Source organism: Ornithorhynchus anatinus, chromosome 4 (genome assembly GCF_004115215.2).
Source record: "Ornithorhynchus anatinus isolate Pmale09 chromosome 4, mOrnAna1.pri.v4, whole genome shotgun sequence".
Taxonomy (NCBI): domain Eukaryota; kingdom Metazoa; phylum Chordata; class Mammalia; order Monotremata; family Ornithorhynchidae; genus Ornithorhynchus; species Ornithorhynchus anatinus.
This window is the reverse complement of record NC_041731.1, coordinates 72,220,543-72,236,735: the sequence shown is the minus strand read 5'-3', so window position 1 is coordinate 72,236,735 and position 16,193 is coordinate 72,220,543. Positions and strand designations below refer to the sequence as shown.

The 16,193-nt window shown below is 40.2% G+C and overlaps 2 non-coding genes across 2 annotated transcripts; one reads left to right on the top strand and one right to left on the bottom strand.

Annotated features, from left to right (window-relative positions):
- Positions 1-3,533: 3,533 nt before the first annotated feature.
- Positions 3,534-3,672, top strand: LOC114811846. The gene has a single exon (XR_003759542.1). It is a non-coding gene; the product is annotated as a small nucleolar RNA SNORA7 (small nucleolar RNA).
- A 1,114-nt stretch (positions 3,673-4,786) lies between these two features.
- LOC114811652 lies at positions 4,787-4,924 on the bottom strand. The gene has a single exon (XR_003759348.1). It is a non-coding gene; the product is annotated as a small nucleolar RNA SNORA7 (small nucleolar RNA).
- Between the last annotated feature and the right edge of the window lie 11,269 nt (positions 4,925-16,193).

Below are 16,193 nucleotides of genomic sequence, written 5' to 3'. Positions count from 1 at the left end.
CAAAACCCATCTCCAAAGTTTTCTACTCCTACTCACAGAGTGAAGCCTCACATTAGGTGTTGCAAGGGGTCCCTTTTTGAGTTGTGAAACTTGGCACAGCAATGTTCTCCTATGAACGATTGTAACCCATAAACCCCCAGGACTAACCCGCCACATTGGAAAGGCTCTTTTATGTGGTTTGTAGTACTTTACCCACTCTCCACATAAAGTTACATAAATTTGTTTCATTAAAATAATCAAAAATTAAAAAGTAATGTCAATAAAGTACAAAAGAAACAGTACCATATCCACACAAAGAGCATATATATATGGATGTATTTTCACAAGATAATTTTTTATGTTTCTCCTGATGCTCAAATTTTCTGTTCCATAGATATATGTGATTAAATTGCATCAAATGTCAATTTTATGAGAGATCAGTGGGAACTGATGCGGTGCTGCTGTGGGCTCACCTTCGGTTCCATCGGGTGTCTGCCTGCCAGGCTCTCAGTTTCGGTCCTGTGGGGATCTAGTCCCAGAACACTTGCACCCTGGAGGAGGTGGGCATTTCCCACTTTACGTCTGGTGAGTATTGAAGTAGGCAGTCCCACCTGACCATCCTCTGCCTGCAGATCAACTAATAATCGGAGTAAATGTATTCGTTAAGTGCTTACTGTGTGCCAACGTTGGGAGAGAGCAGGTATTTCATCTCCAATTTATAAATGATGAACCTGAGGCATAGAGAAGTTAGATGACTTGCCAGGTCAAACATCAAGAAAGTGCCAAGCATCTATGGTACCATTCCTTTGTAGACCAAGTTTACATTTTAAAATTCTAAAATAGAACATCTCCCATCAGTGAGAACAATACAGGCTTTACCTTAGCAACTTGCTTCCTCAGTTCCCTGCTTCTGAGATGAATGTTAGATACTCAGAAAAGTGACAGATTTGTAATACTTCTGATCTAGTCTGCCTTTTAGTGACCACATACACCTCATCAGATGTCCCTTATAGCATTCAAAACTGTCAGTACCTACAGTATAAAACCAACAGGGAACCTTTCCAATGAAGATTTGATAAGTAAAAGTTCCTACGTGATGTGTGAAATGAAAGTATTTTAACTGGCAACAGGGGATACTTGATCTAGAGGTTTACCTATTTAATTATAAGGGCTCTACAGATTGAGGAAATTTGATGTTATTAGAACCTAATTAGTAAGGATGGCATAGACTATTACTGCTGCATATCTCTGGAGGAAAAATCCAGAAATTAGAAGTTACCAAAAATATTCAAATTTGAGATTCTGCATATGTATAAGCAGCAAATCTGGAAAAAACATATACATACACATATCCACATTTGTTTATGTCCCTCAGAGGAATTTAAACAAAATATGCATTTCATTATGTATTTTGGATAGAACATTATGAAGAATTAGGGAATGTTACACCAGTGTGTGTTGGATATAATGTGGTATTGAAAGAAACTGTTGGCCTCATGCCTACAGTGAAAACACAGGGTGCATACTACAAAACAAGTTTTTCTTAACACCAGGATTTAGCAGTCAATCAATAAATAGTATTTAGGGAGTGCCTACTGTGGGTGGAGCACTGTACCTTTTGATTGTAGACTATAATATAATGGAATTGGCAGACAAAATTTCTGCCTCCAAGGAGCTTAAAGTCTACTGGGGGGAGACAGACATTAAAATGAATTACAGACAAGGAAAGTATTTTATAAGGATATGAAATAATAGGCAATATGCCTACTAAAGGACACAATCAATTGAGTCATATTTATTGATCACTTATTATATGCAGAAAACTGTACTAAGCACCTGGGAGAGTACAACAAAACAGAATTGGTAGCTATGTGCCCACAGGGAGCATACAGTCTAGAGGGGAAAAGAAACATTAACATATATACACTCTGGGGCTAAGGATGGGGTGAATATCAAGTTCTTAAAAAGTACAAATCTAAGTGCAAGGGTGATGCAGAAAGGAAAAGGAGTAGTTAAAATGAGGACTCAATAGGAGAAGGCCTCTCAGAGGGGCAAGTGATTTTTATAAGGCTTTGAAGGTGGGGAGAGTGTAATGTGTTTGATATGTAGGGGGAGGGAGTTCTAGGCCAGATGTGGGTAGGATGTAAGCTAGGGGTTGGTGGTGATATAGACAAGATCAAGGTACCGTTAGTAGGTTGGCATTAGAGGAGCAAAGTGTGCTGGGTGGGTTGTAGTAGGAAAACAAGTCAGGTAAGATTGGAGGGGGCAAGGTGGCCAATGGTCATAAATGCCCCTTCTCAATAGCCTGAATTTGGAATTCTGTTATTATTCATTCTTTTCTGGTGTTCTGTGCTGTGATGCCGTGAACGTTTCTATGAAAAGGGAGTAAAACAACTAGACAGAAATAAATGACGTGTAAGGAAAAGCTGAAGTATGATTCTTAATAAGTAATTCAGTTTATATAAGTTTAGATACCACTTGCCAAAATTCCAAATTTGATTTATAGATGCAAACTTTTGTTCAGACACGACTTTCATTTAGATATGTAGCAGTGGTAAATTTGAAAGAAAAACTCAGTAGAGTACCTGCTAAGTAAATAACCTAACACTACAATTCAGGCAGCCCCAAAATTTGGTATTCTCTAAAAGATTTATTTGACAGTGACAACATTACTATGACAGTACATCTAGGCAGAAAGGTCTCCTTTATGTTTATGTGGTGACATCCTTAGCAGCCTTATTGTTGTTGGAGAGTTTGCATATCGCAAAGGATCTGAGACAATATTTATAGGAATTTAGTGAACCTCTACCAAATCTCCTTATCATGGAAAATGGTGGGGGCAATTTCTAAAAAACAGTAGACAAATGAGTACCTTGCTCCTTGGCTAGAAATAGGCAACAGAAAGATTTCTAGCTAAAACATTATACCCCTCTCTTTCACTGTAGGAGCAGGGAAATGATCTATAGTTTTGGAAAATGGTTTGTGGAATTTTATTTATGAAAATTATTTTAGAAATGATGTGGCTAAAGTTATTGGAATCAGAGGAGAACATATCTAATACAATCCTGATGATTGATATTTTAAGTGAATTTAAAGTTATAGTTATTTTTTTAAAAAGATAGCTCTGTATGTAGCAATTGTAGCAGAACAACACCCATTGGGAGTTTAAATTTTGTCAAATGACCAGAGTTTTGGGAAAAAAAAGTTTTCAGTTCCACCAAACCTTTTCATATGCCACACAACACATTTATTTTATCTTAAACCCAAGTATATTTCAAAGGGAATTTGTTTCTCTGAAAACACATTTTTCTCTCTAATTAGAATTCTGGACTCTGGATACAGACTTTTTCCCTCCGTATTTGCTCTCTTGTTTGCCTCTTAGATTGCTGGAGGATTGGGAAGATATGCTATCTTTTATTCTGCATTCTGAATAGCCCCTATCACCTTAGTTCCAATTAATTTGAAATAAGATAATATTTATAATCTTATCATTCATACTTTCTATTCAATAATGAAAAATGTAACTATATATTACATATTTGTATACATTTATGGTCCTCCCTCAGGGCTGCACCTGAAGAGTTTCCAGGACTCTACCAGTCTCGGCTACAGGAGGGAGAGTCAAGCAGGGCCTGCCCGTTCCATTCCTAGCTTGTTCAGTGGCTAATGAATGGAAGACAATCTGCTACAAGTCAAAACTCACCCATACTGGGCAGCAGTGGCATGGGAGAGAGTCAAGTGTGGAGACTCAAGTTTACTGAGTGGAAGGCGGCAATGGTAAGCCACTTCGGTATTTTTACCAATAAAACTCTATGGATACACTACCAGAACGATTGCAGATGGAGAGTGGGGCGTTCTGGGAGAGATGTGTCTGTCGTGTTGCTATGGGGCAGAAACAACTCGACAGCATAAGACAAGGCAAGATACATCTAAGGAAAAATATTTGTTACATAAAACTTTTTTTTAATCATTTAAGTTTCAGATGAGCAGTAAAATAAAATCATTTGCTGTGTCTTAGAATTCCATAAAAAAGAATATTGGAATGATTCCCCTTCTCCACATGCCTGATTCCCAATGAATTAATAACAAAATACATAGTGGTCTAGTGAAGCAGTGTTGCCTAGTAGAAAGAGTACAGGCGTGATAATCAGTGGTCCTGGCTCCTAAACCTGACTCCACCACTTCTCTCCTGTGTGACCTTGGACAAATTACTTAAATTCTCTGTGTCTCAGTTTTAATACCTGTGAACTAGACTGTGAGCCCTCCTGTATGATACTAACTGAGTCTACCTGATTAATGTATCTGCCCCAGCACTTAGTACAAGACTTTGCACATAGTAAGGGCTTAACCAATACTATAAAAAAGTATTGCATACTTATTCAGTGATAAAAATAAAATGATAATTATAGCATTTGTTAAGTACTTACTGTGTGCAGATCATCGCTGGGGTAGATACAGGATAATCAAATTGTCCCACGTGGGGCTCACATTTTTTTAATCCCCATTTTTACAGATGAGATAACTGAGGTTCAGAGAAGTTAAGTGACTTGCCCAAGGTCACACAGCAGACAAGTGGCGGAGTCGGGATTAGAACCCACGACCTCTGACTCCCAAGCCCCTGCTCTTTCCACTAAGTCATGCTGAGTGAAATTAGTAAAGCAAACTCAGAAACCATATTTGAATTATTTCCCTTTGGTACTATCTGAACGATGTGAAATTGAGTTGTTTCCTATGCTCAAACAGAATTTGAAGTTTTAAGGTCACTCCTAAATGCAGAACACATGTTTCTCATTTATTCTAATTGTTCACTTGTAGCAGATTGTCTTCCACTTGCTAGCCACTGCCCAAGCTAGGAATGGAATGTCTAGGCCTCCGCTTGATTCTCCCTCTCTTAGTCAAGACTGGTAGAGTATTGGAAACTCTCCAGGTGCAACCCTGAGAGGGGAAACCTCCCCACTACTTACCCTTTTTCCTGACCCACTACAACCCTGCTCACATGCTTCACTTCTCTCAAGCCAACCTATTCACTGTACCTCTTTCTTATTTGTCTCATCAATCACTGAGAATGATATAGACTGAGATATAGACTGATAGATGAATATTATTATTATTATAACTATTATTTAAAAATTATAAATATTGGTATTAGTTAAGCACTTACTATGTGCCAAGAACCATTCTAAGTGCTGGGGTAGATACAAGGCCGTCAGCTTGTCCCATGTGGGGCTCACAGTTTTAATTCCCATTTTACAAATGAGGTAACTGAGGCCCTGAGAATAATAATGTTGGTATTTGTTAAGCGCTTACTATGTGCCGAGCACTGTTCTAAGCGCTGGGGTAGACATAGGGGAATCAGGTTGTCCCACGTGGGGCTCACAGTCTTAATCCCCATTTTACAGATGAGGGAACTGAGGCACAGAGAAGTTAAGTGACTTGCCCACAGTCACACAGCCGACAAGTGGCAGAGCTGGGATTCGAACTCATGAGCCCTGACTCCAAAGCCCATGCTCTTTCCACTGAGCCACGCTGCTTCTCAAGTTAAGTGACTTGCCCACAGTCACACAGCTGACAAGTGGTGGAGCTGGGATTAGAACCCACGACCTCTGACTCCCAAACCAATGCTCTTTCTGCTAAGCCACACTGCTTCTCTATTATTAATATCATAAGTGAGATAAGGGGAAGAGGAATGAATGATAAAGTGGTAAGGGGTATCAATCACTCACATGGTTCTTCAGCCACCATCTCCTCTACCACTTTTGGCCTGAAGACTAAAAAGCACTGATGACTGATGAATAATACTAACTAATAATAATTGTGGTATTTATCAAGTGCTTACTCTGTGCCAGGCACTGTAATAAGCACTGGAATTGACACAAGATAATCGGGTTGGACACTGTCCCTGTCCTATACAGGCTCACAGTCTTATTCTCCATTTTACAGATGAGGTAACTGAGGCCCAGAGAAGTCAAGTGACTTTACCAAGGTCACACAGCAGACAAATTGGCAGATCTGGAATTAAAACCCAAATTCTTTTGGCTCCCAGGCCCTACCACTAGGTTATGCTGTGTTTCAATATCACTGCTTATCCAGCTTGCAGCTGTAACAACACTGTTTCAAGGTGAAGGGGACCAACCAGGCTATGTTTCAGAGAGGCTGATTTTAGTAGCTGTTGCTTCCTAGTAAACTCCAGGTTTGAAGGGCTGGAGCTTGCACAATTACACAGTGGGAGCTGTCAGTTCTAGATGGAGATACTTAGACTTGGGATGGTGACATCAACTCCTGTATTTCTTCCTCTGAACTCTGCCTCTACCCCACCTCAGCCGGCCATTTGCACCCACCACTTAACTTTTGAGCCTTTTGAGCGAACAAGTGGCAGAGTTGGGATTAAACCCCGGGTCCTCTGACTCCCAAGCCCATGCTCTTTTCCATTTAACCACACTGCTTCTCAACATCCTGTTACTTCTGTAAGAAACAAAACACTGGGATGGATGAGAGAATGTTCTAACCCATAATAGCTTGAGTTGGTCTAGGGTGAGGTACGATCCCTTTGAAGCTCCCACGATGATCAACTACACATCAGGAGGCCTGGAATGAGAACAAGAGGTGAATGTTAGAAGACTATCTTTCTAACCTAATCTTATTTTCCTAATGAGTTAGCAATATTTCAAAAGGTTTAAACAGAACAAAAGAGCATTAACATTTCTTCCCAGAGGATAAATGAGGTGTTGGAATCCTGGGAAATTGAGGGAAGAATGTAAAAGGGCATATTCATAGTCATGGATCTACTCAACTGCATTAACGGAGGGAAAAAGACAAATTGAATTCCTACTCTGGCTTGTAATTGATGTTTAGAGTGATAAATTCTGGTCCCAATCCCCAAAGCACCTGGGAGTATTGGTCATGTTTCTTACACACAGTGGTAATTCTGGGCCAAGGCCATGTGTGGGCTTCTTGGCTACAGAGTGAACTCACAGCCTTGACTATTAATCACAGTCCAGTGTGTATTTGAAACTATACTGATGTAAACCTGGTGGATAGGTGTTTTAAGCTATGTAAGTGGTCACTATCCTGAGGGTGACAAATAAATGACAAATAACTGTTGCCATTCCACTGATGACAGGACAAATACTGGTACAGGCTTTCATAATATCCTGGCTGGATTATTGTGTCAGCCTTATCTCTGATCTCCCTACTTCCTCTCTCTCCCCGTTCCAGTCTACTCTTCATTCCGCTGCCCAGCTCATCTTCCTGCAGTAACGCTGTGGGCATGTCACTCCCCTTCTTAAAAACCTCCAGTGGTTGCCTATCAACCTGTGCACGAGACAAAAACTACTCATTCTAGGCTTCAAGGCTTTCCATCACCTTGCTCCCTCCTACCTCTCCTCCCTTCTCTCTTTCTACTGCCCACCCCATACGCTCCTCTCCTCTGCCGCCCACCTCCTCACCGTCCCCTGTTCTCGCCTATCCCGCCGTCGACCCCTGGGCCACGTCCTCCCGCTGTCCTGGAAAGCCCTCCCTCCTCACCTCTACCAAACTAATTCTCTTCCCCTCTTCAAAGCCCTACTGAGAGCTCACCTCCTCCAAGAGGCCTTCCCAGACTGAGCTTCCCCTTTTCCCTCTGCTCCCTCTGCTCCCTCTCTGCCCCCCTTCACCTCCCCTCAGCTAAGCCCCTTTTCACCCCCTTTCCCTCTGCTCATCCCCCCTCCCTTCCCCTCCCCTCAGCACTGTGCTTGTCTGCTCATTTGTATATATTTTAATTACTCTATTTATTTTGTTAATGAGATATACATCCCCTTGATTCTATTTATTGCTATTGGTTTTGTCTGTCTTGTCTTCCCCGATTAGACTGTAAGCCCATCATTGGGCAGGGATTGTCTCTACCTGTTGCCAAATTGTACATTCCAAGCACTTAGTAGAGTGCTTTGCACATAGTAAGCGCTCAATAAATACTACTGAATGAATGAATGAAATATGAGTGTGTTTATATGATAGCAGAACCTGCTTAAACTCATTCCTGGGTGAACATTAGGAAGAATTTCCAGGCAGGGAACTGTATATAGAACAGTAAAACTTGGCTCTTCAGAATGCAGAACTGAAGTCAATTTGGATATTTTGGATCATTGAGTTTTTCTATTCTATTGAAATAAATAGGTTTTTATTGATTCACCTGCAAGGAAGGAGATAACCAAAATGGCACTATTGGAAAATGTGACAAATACCATTTAGTTGTTTGGAATTATAAAGCAGGACGCAATGTTTTTATACCGTTATTCAGCTCTGCAGTTGAGAACAGTCAATCCACCTGGCTTTTTTTTTAATTTTTTTGATAGTGCTACTTAGTGCTTCCATGCTGTTTTCATAGATGTTTACTGCTATTCATGCTGGCAGACAGACGGGAACTGAAAATGTTCAACTATCCTGAAAAAGTAGCTGCAGCAGCTACATCTTCTGGATTATGAATTCCAGATAGAAGAAATTTCTACACTATTTTAGAGAGATTGGAGAATTTACTACTCTGGTCATTTTTAGGAACAGAGTAAATTACCTGTCTATGAAAATGTAGGTACAGACCTGTCTAAAGGCCGAGGAATTGGTCATATTTGATTATGGATCACAAATGATAGTCAAAAAGAAAAATAACGTTTTTTATGGAAAATAAAATGAAACTCTATTTTGGTTAATAGCAATGCTTGATCCTCAAAGTAAATTGTTTTAAATGTGTGATATATCTATTAATTTCCTGTTTGAGGATGTTTCTTGAAGTAGTAATTTTGCAAAGCATGAAAAATGCATGGAGAACACGCATGATATATTAAATGAACCATAGATTTAGCATAACAGTGACATCCAGTGGTGAATTAAGCTAGTTACAGTAGAATGTTCTTTTGAATTATAATAAGATTCAAAAATATCCAAATAAATACTTGATATGTGGTTTCCCATGGGTACCACTTGCTGTACCCATATTGAAAATAATTGATCAAAATCTATCCACAACTGAAAATTTCCAGGCCACAAGAGGTAATAATAATAATAATAATGACAGTATTTGTCAAGCACTTACTATGTGCCGAGTACTGTTCTAAGCGCCGGGATAGATACAAGGTGACAATGCAAGGGGGATTGTCCCACGTGAGGCTCTTAGTCTTAATCCTCATTTTACAGATGAGGTAACTGAGGCAAAGAGAAGTTAAGTGACTTGCCCAAAGTCACACAGCTGACAAGTGGCAGAAGCAGGATTAGAACATAAGTATTTTTTTTGACATCCAATCATTTCTTTCCACAATTTTGCAAAGATAAGATGATAGTACTGAAGTGGTATTCAAACTTCTAGAAGCCATTAAAATAATTTCAACACTTCTGTGAGTAAATCTTCTCAGCTTGATATCTTTATACCATATATTATATGACAATAGAAAATAGATCTTTAATGGCTAATGGCTGTGTCCATACTTTCTAATAGCTTGGCTTCAAATTTGGGGATATATTGAGAGGTGACAAACTGAGATTTGTTGGAGGGCACTATTCAATATGGAGTCAGTTCTCGAGGAGACAAGCTTTAAATGTGGTTTGACAGGAGCAGATTAAGCCCAATATCAATGTTATTATTATTGCTTTAATATAGGTCTGGTGTGGATAACAAGAAAATAAATGTAAAGTATGACCTGTGCTTGCATGAAATATTAGTGTACAAACACAAGAAGCATTAGAGGGATTTTAGGGGATCTAGAGATCTGGTCAAGAAATCACTAGCCTGACGGAGAGATTGAAAGATCGTAGGATTGATCCACCATCTGCCTCTAGACAGATGGATGAGTAATGATGGTTGTCCTACCTTTACTTAAAAATTTTTCTAGATTCAACACTCCGCAGACTCTCTCTCTAGTGTTTTATCATTCAATCAGTGATATTTATTAAGCACTTACTGTGTGCTAGAGCACTATTCTAAACCTTTGAGAAAGTACGATTCAATAGTGTGGTAGGCACAATTCCTACCCACAAGGAGGTTACAGGCTACAAGGAGAGAGAGACATTAAAATAAATTACAAATAGGGGACATAGTAGAGTATAAGACTCTGTACTTAAGTGCTGTAGGTGATTATCAATTAATTTAAGTAATACACATCCAAGAACATATAACACATAGAGAAGCAGCATGGCTCAGTGGAAACAGCATGGGCTTTGGAGTCAGAGGTCATGGTTTCGAATCCCGGCTCGGCCACTTGCCAGTTGTGTGACTGTGGGCAAGTCACTTAACTTCTCTGTGCCTCAGTTACCTCATCTGTAAAATGGGGATTAAGACTGTGAGCCCCACGTGGGACAACCTGATTCCCCTGTGTCTAACCCAGCGCTTAGAACAGTGCTCTGCACATAGTAAGTGCTTAACAAATACCAACATTATAACACAGAAGGAATGGTGGGAGGGGAAATGAGGGCTTAATCAGGGAAGGCCTCTTGGAGCAAATGTGATTTTAGAAGAGTTTTGAAGGCAGGGAGAGTGGTGGTTGGTTAGATATGAGCAGGAGGGAATTCCAGGCCAGAGGGAGGATGTGAACAAGGGTCATGGATGGAATGGAATGGACAAGATTGAAGTACAGAGAATAGGTTGGTATTATATATCACAGAACAAAGAGTCAGGAGGAAATGGGTTCTAATCCCAGCTCCACTACTTGTCTGCTGGGTGACCTTGGGCAAGTCATGTCATTTCTCTGTATCTCAGTCATCTCATCTGTAAAATGAGTATTAGAATGTGAGCCCCATGAGGGACAAGTATCTGATTAGCTTTGTATTTACCCCAGTGCTTAGAACAATGCCTAGCATATAGTAAATCCTTAACAAATACTAAACAACAAAAAAATACAATGTAACAGATTGGGAGGCACATTCCCTAGTTACAAAGAGTTTACAGTCTAGAAGGGAGTTTCCAGTTCTTCAGGGTGGTTTTGGACAGAACACTACTACCTACCTGGCTTTGCTTTAGGTTAAATAGCCTGATGCTAATGTCTTGGGGCTGATGCAGCGTGGCTCAGTGGAAAGAGCCTGGGCTTCGGAGTCAGAGGTCATGGGGTCAACTCCCAGCTCTGCCACCTGGTCAGCTATGTGACTGTAGTCAAGTCACTTAACTTCTCTGTGCCTCAGTTACCTCATTTGTAAAATGGGGATTAACTGTGAGCCTTATGTGGGACAACCTGATGACCCTGTATCTACCCCAGCACCTAGAACAGTGCTCTGTGCATAGTAAGCGCTTAACAAATACCAACATTATTATTATTATCATGTTCACTAGCTGGGAATCTTTCATATTTAGTAAGAGTAATAATATTTACTGAGTACTGACTGTGTGCAGTGCCCTGTTCCACCCATTAAGAGTTGTTGGGTATGTTCTGAATGAGTTTTCATGTTTTGTGATGGCACTGAGACGTTTGTCTTTGGACAAACAGCATACTAGAGGAAATTATTGCTTAGTATAGTGTTCTGCACAGAGTAAGTGCTCAATAAATAATGATACTTGTTAAGAACTTATGTACCAAGCACTATAATTATGTGCTGGGGTAGATACAAGACAATCATATCCGACGTGGGTCTCCCAGTCTAAACAGGAGGGAGAACAGGTATTGATGAGGAAACTGGGCACAAAGAAGTAAAGCAACAACCCACCACCACACAGAAGGTATATGGCAGAGTGGGATTAAAACCCAGGTTCTCTGACTAACAAGCTCATGCTTTATTTTCTGGGCCATACAGCTTCTCTGTTATTGAGTGTTTGCTTACAGCTTAAGTAGCTAAGGAGAGGGGGATGACTAGGAATGTGATTCAGATTCAGGTCCCCCTGATTGCTTTCTATCTGTACTTTATGTAGGTAGAGATGTAGATTTTACATTTGTGACAGGAGCAGAGAAAGGAATTGCACTTCTGCTCTTGGGAAATCAGATGTTTTGCCTCCAGATCAGCAGAGCAAAACAGAATGACAGAGGATTTTCATGTATGTAGGTTATTTATGCAGGAATCATGATTCCTCAAGAACTCAAAGACAGTTTTTCCCCATATCTTCCATAGTCTTCCTAATATTTCTATCACATGCAGGTATTTTTTTCAACAAGCAAGAAAAAAATGAATCTTGTTTTTGAGTGTTTACAGTGGATAGAACAGTGTACTGAACACATGAATAAAAATAAAGGGCAGGTAAGTTAAACCATATCCCCAAGATCATAATTCCCTTGGAAGAGCTTCTATTTTCCTTCTTCATCTCTAGCTAGCAAATTCCATCTGGTGAAAGAATGGGATTCAGAGGCTCCAGTTCCTAGGGACATGACACACCTTCTCTTTCTTTCTTGTCTGAATGGTTTCAGAGGGACCCTGCGGGAAAGTAGGGAGAGAATGTACTCTGAAACATGAGCTCACAGAGAGAATACCATACCCCTGCTAGGAGCACCACTTGGTGAAGGCTCAGAAATTGAGATGTCCTTTTGCTGAGAGTAAGAGTAGCAAACTCAGCTGGAGGAGTAGAACTATCTGCTGCTCTGTTTACTCTGATCCTTAATCCATCCTTTCTGGTAGTATCTGCCTTGGTGGGGTCGGTTCTGCCAGAGACTGCTTTTTCAAGTAGGGAGAGATGAAGGGAGGGTATCACAGGTTAGCCTAGGGGAGCCCCAAACTTTGATTTTACTTTGTAGACCTCCTTTGAAGTTGTCATTAATAAAATCGTCTTCTGTCTGCTTCAGTTAACGAGTGGGCTGAAGGCTCCCCACAAGGCAACCTGAGTCTCTGAATCAGGTAAAAGCAGGAGATAGACTTCCTTTCACTTTTTGCAACTGGAGGAGTGGATTTAGATATGTAGCCTTAATCCAAGGAACAACCACCCGAAGATAATGATAATGATAATAATGATGGTATTTGTTAAGCACTTACTATGTGCCAAGCTCTATTCTAAGCACACTGGGGTAGATACAAAGTAATCAGGCTGTCCCAAGTAGGCCTCACAGTCTTAATCCCCATTTTACAGATGAGGCAACTGAGGCACAGAGAAGTTAAGTGACTTGCCCCAAGTCACACAGCTAAGTGGCAAAGCTGGGATTTGAACCCATGACCTCTGATTCCCAAGCCCGTGCTCTTTCCACTAAACTACGCTGCACACAACCAATGGCTTCAGGCAGATGGAGGAGTTGGAGCAGAGAGGGGTGTTTGATACCTTAATCTGGGTGATATCCACCCCAAAGATACAACCTACATTGTTTGAAATTGATGATGCAGGTGTTGTTGAGTTAATGTCATCTTATTTAGAGGAATAGTCCAACAAGGATTGCCTCTACTTCAGTCAATCAATAGTATTTATTGAGTGCTTGTGTGTAGAGCATTGTACTAAGCATTTGAATAAATCTAACATGTTCTAATACCTCATGGAAATATGCTGAAACAGCTATAAAAGCTTTTATTTTAGTTCCTCATTTAGTTATATTATCCTTTGAATTACTTGCAGAAAAATTAAAAAAAAATAGTTTTAGGATCTTCAATATTTCAGTTTATAGCGAGTAAAGGAATTTCATTTTATTTTTCCAGAGATTCTGAATTGTTCTTAATTTAAAATATGAAAATTTCCCCTGCTTCAGCCATTCACAGCACAACCACATTTTCAAGGAAGATAAATCTCCTGAAGCATGGGATGTGCTTGTAGTGCCCAAGCTAAGGTAATAAACAAAGGTCATATAATGTCTTGTATTAAAACAGATCTCATTCCTAGGTCATGGCCCCAATATTTTCTAACCTCTCATAAACACTTGTTCCCACCATCCTCCTCTCTCTTAATGCCATCTTCAACCATTTTTTCCCTTCTGCTGACAATCATGTTCAACTCTTTCTGATACCAATAAAAGCCTTCTTGACCCCACTATACTCACCAGCTACTGACCCATCTCCCTCTTCTCACTGCTGCCCCAACTCCTTGAAGAGATTTTAGGCACTACACACCTATCTTCTTTTTCTCCTCCTTCCCCTCCTCCTAATCTTCTTTCTCTTCTTCTCCCTCCTTTTCCTCTTCTTCCTCTTCCTTCTCCTCCTCCTTCTGCTGATCCACCTCCTCCTTTTCCTTTCTCATTTATTTCCACTTTCTCTTTCTATTCCTCTTCTTCTTTCTCTCATCATACCTGGAGAAGCAGCATGGATAGAGGATGGGCCTGGGAGTCAGAAGGTCATGGGTTCTAATCCCAGCTCCACCACTTGCTGCTGAGTGACCTCAGGAAAGTCACTTTACTTCTCTGTGCCTTAGTTACCTCATATGTAAAATGGAGATTGAGACTGTGAGCCCACGAGGGACAGGGACTGCTGTGTCTAACCCTATTTGCTTATATCCTCCCCTGCTCTTAAAAAAGTGCCTGGCACATAGTAAGCACTTAACAAATATCATTATTATTATTATTATCGCTTGTTCAATTCATGCTAATGTGTCTGGGGTCACAAAGCTCTCTAATGACCTTCTATTTACTATGACTAATGGGCTTTGCTCTGATAGAATCCTCCAATGACCCTTCAGTTGTTTTTGAAACTGTGACCCTTCCCTTTACCTAGAAAAAAATCTCTAACTTTGGTTTCACTGATATATCTCTCTACCCCACTTCTGATTTTTCCATCTCAGACTCCCTATCCCAGTGTCTGCACCCTGGTAACTGGCACAGCTGCTAGTGGAAAGAGTCTAGACTCGGGAGTCAGAAGATCTGGGTTCTAATCACAGATGTGCTATTTGCCTGTTGGACGACCTTGGGCCAGTCACTTAGCTTCTCTGAGCCTCAGTTTTCTCAGTAAAATGGGAATTCAATGTATATTCTTCCTCCCACTTTTACGGTGAGTGCCATATGATTATTTTGAATCTATCCCAGCATTTAGTACGGTGCTTGACACATAGTAAGTCATTAACAAGTACCATAATATTATTAATATTATTATTATTATATTAGCATTATTATCCTGGTGGTCGCTTTGACTTCTCCCTGGATTTCACAACCCACATTCAATGTTTTTAAACCTGATGATTTTTCATTCATGATCTGCCCCATTTTCCCCTCCCTGAGACTAAGAACTCTTTGAGAGGGGCTTCAATCTTCTGTCTTCTAATATTATTTTATTCTCCTATGCACCTAGTACAGTGTTCTGCCCACATTTGATACTCAATAAGTGTTAATGATAATGATGATTACAATGGAGTATCTGGCCCAGCATTCTGCCTTAGGAAAATCAATAACTAAATCTCCTAGAATAAATATCTGCTAATAATTTCCTCAAAGAGGATCAGAAGCTCTCTTGAATAGACCTTTCAAAGTAACTTTTAGGCATTCTACTCTACTAATGCAACATGGGTGTTAGTTGGGCTATCAGAAATCGCTGTCTTCAATGAGCCGAAAGTATCATACCAATCAACATTCAGTGTGGTTTTATTGCAGCAGAAAAACAGGTGAGAGGGTGAGGTGGCCAGGGGGAGCTTCAAGGACGAACTTAATAGGGATTGGAGGAAAACCCAACTCAGGTGATGCCTGGTGAGAGGTGGGTGAGTTCTGTCATGGGCCATCCTTCTTCTCCTTCCTGAAGCTTCCTGAGCTGCCTCCAGTTGGTCAAGGATCATGTGTACTAACTCTATTGTACTGTACTCTCTCAAGAATTAAGTACAATGCTCCTCACACAGTAAGTAGTCAATAAATACCATTGATTAATTAATTGATTAAAGCTTGGTTCTCTAGAATGTAAGCTCTTTTTTGGGTAGGAATGTCTAACAAGTATAACAACTATAATATATTGTACTCTCCTGAATGTTTATTACAGTGCTTGGCACACAGTTAAAACAATAAATGTAATTGATTGATAGCCATGCTTTTCTTCTGCCACCACAGAACTTCATGTTCTACTACTGCTACTGTTTGACCTATGGGGTCTATTTTTGATGGGGCCCAAGATTGGTCTGATAAAAATAACTCAGAGATAGTCTACTTTTACTCAAATAATTATTCCAAGAACAACATCTGAAGCCTCTTATATCTCAGATAAAATTAAGTTTTCAGAAGGAAATCTGTGTTGCAAGACAGGTAGTGGGATAACACAGTGGAGATGATCCAAGGCTTTGCAGATTGCTGCAAAATCAAGAATCCTTATATAATACTAAAGATGTTATATGGTCCTGGACATATCATTACATCTCTGAAGAGTAAATATGGCTCCAGCCTCATCACTGA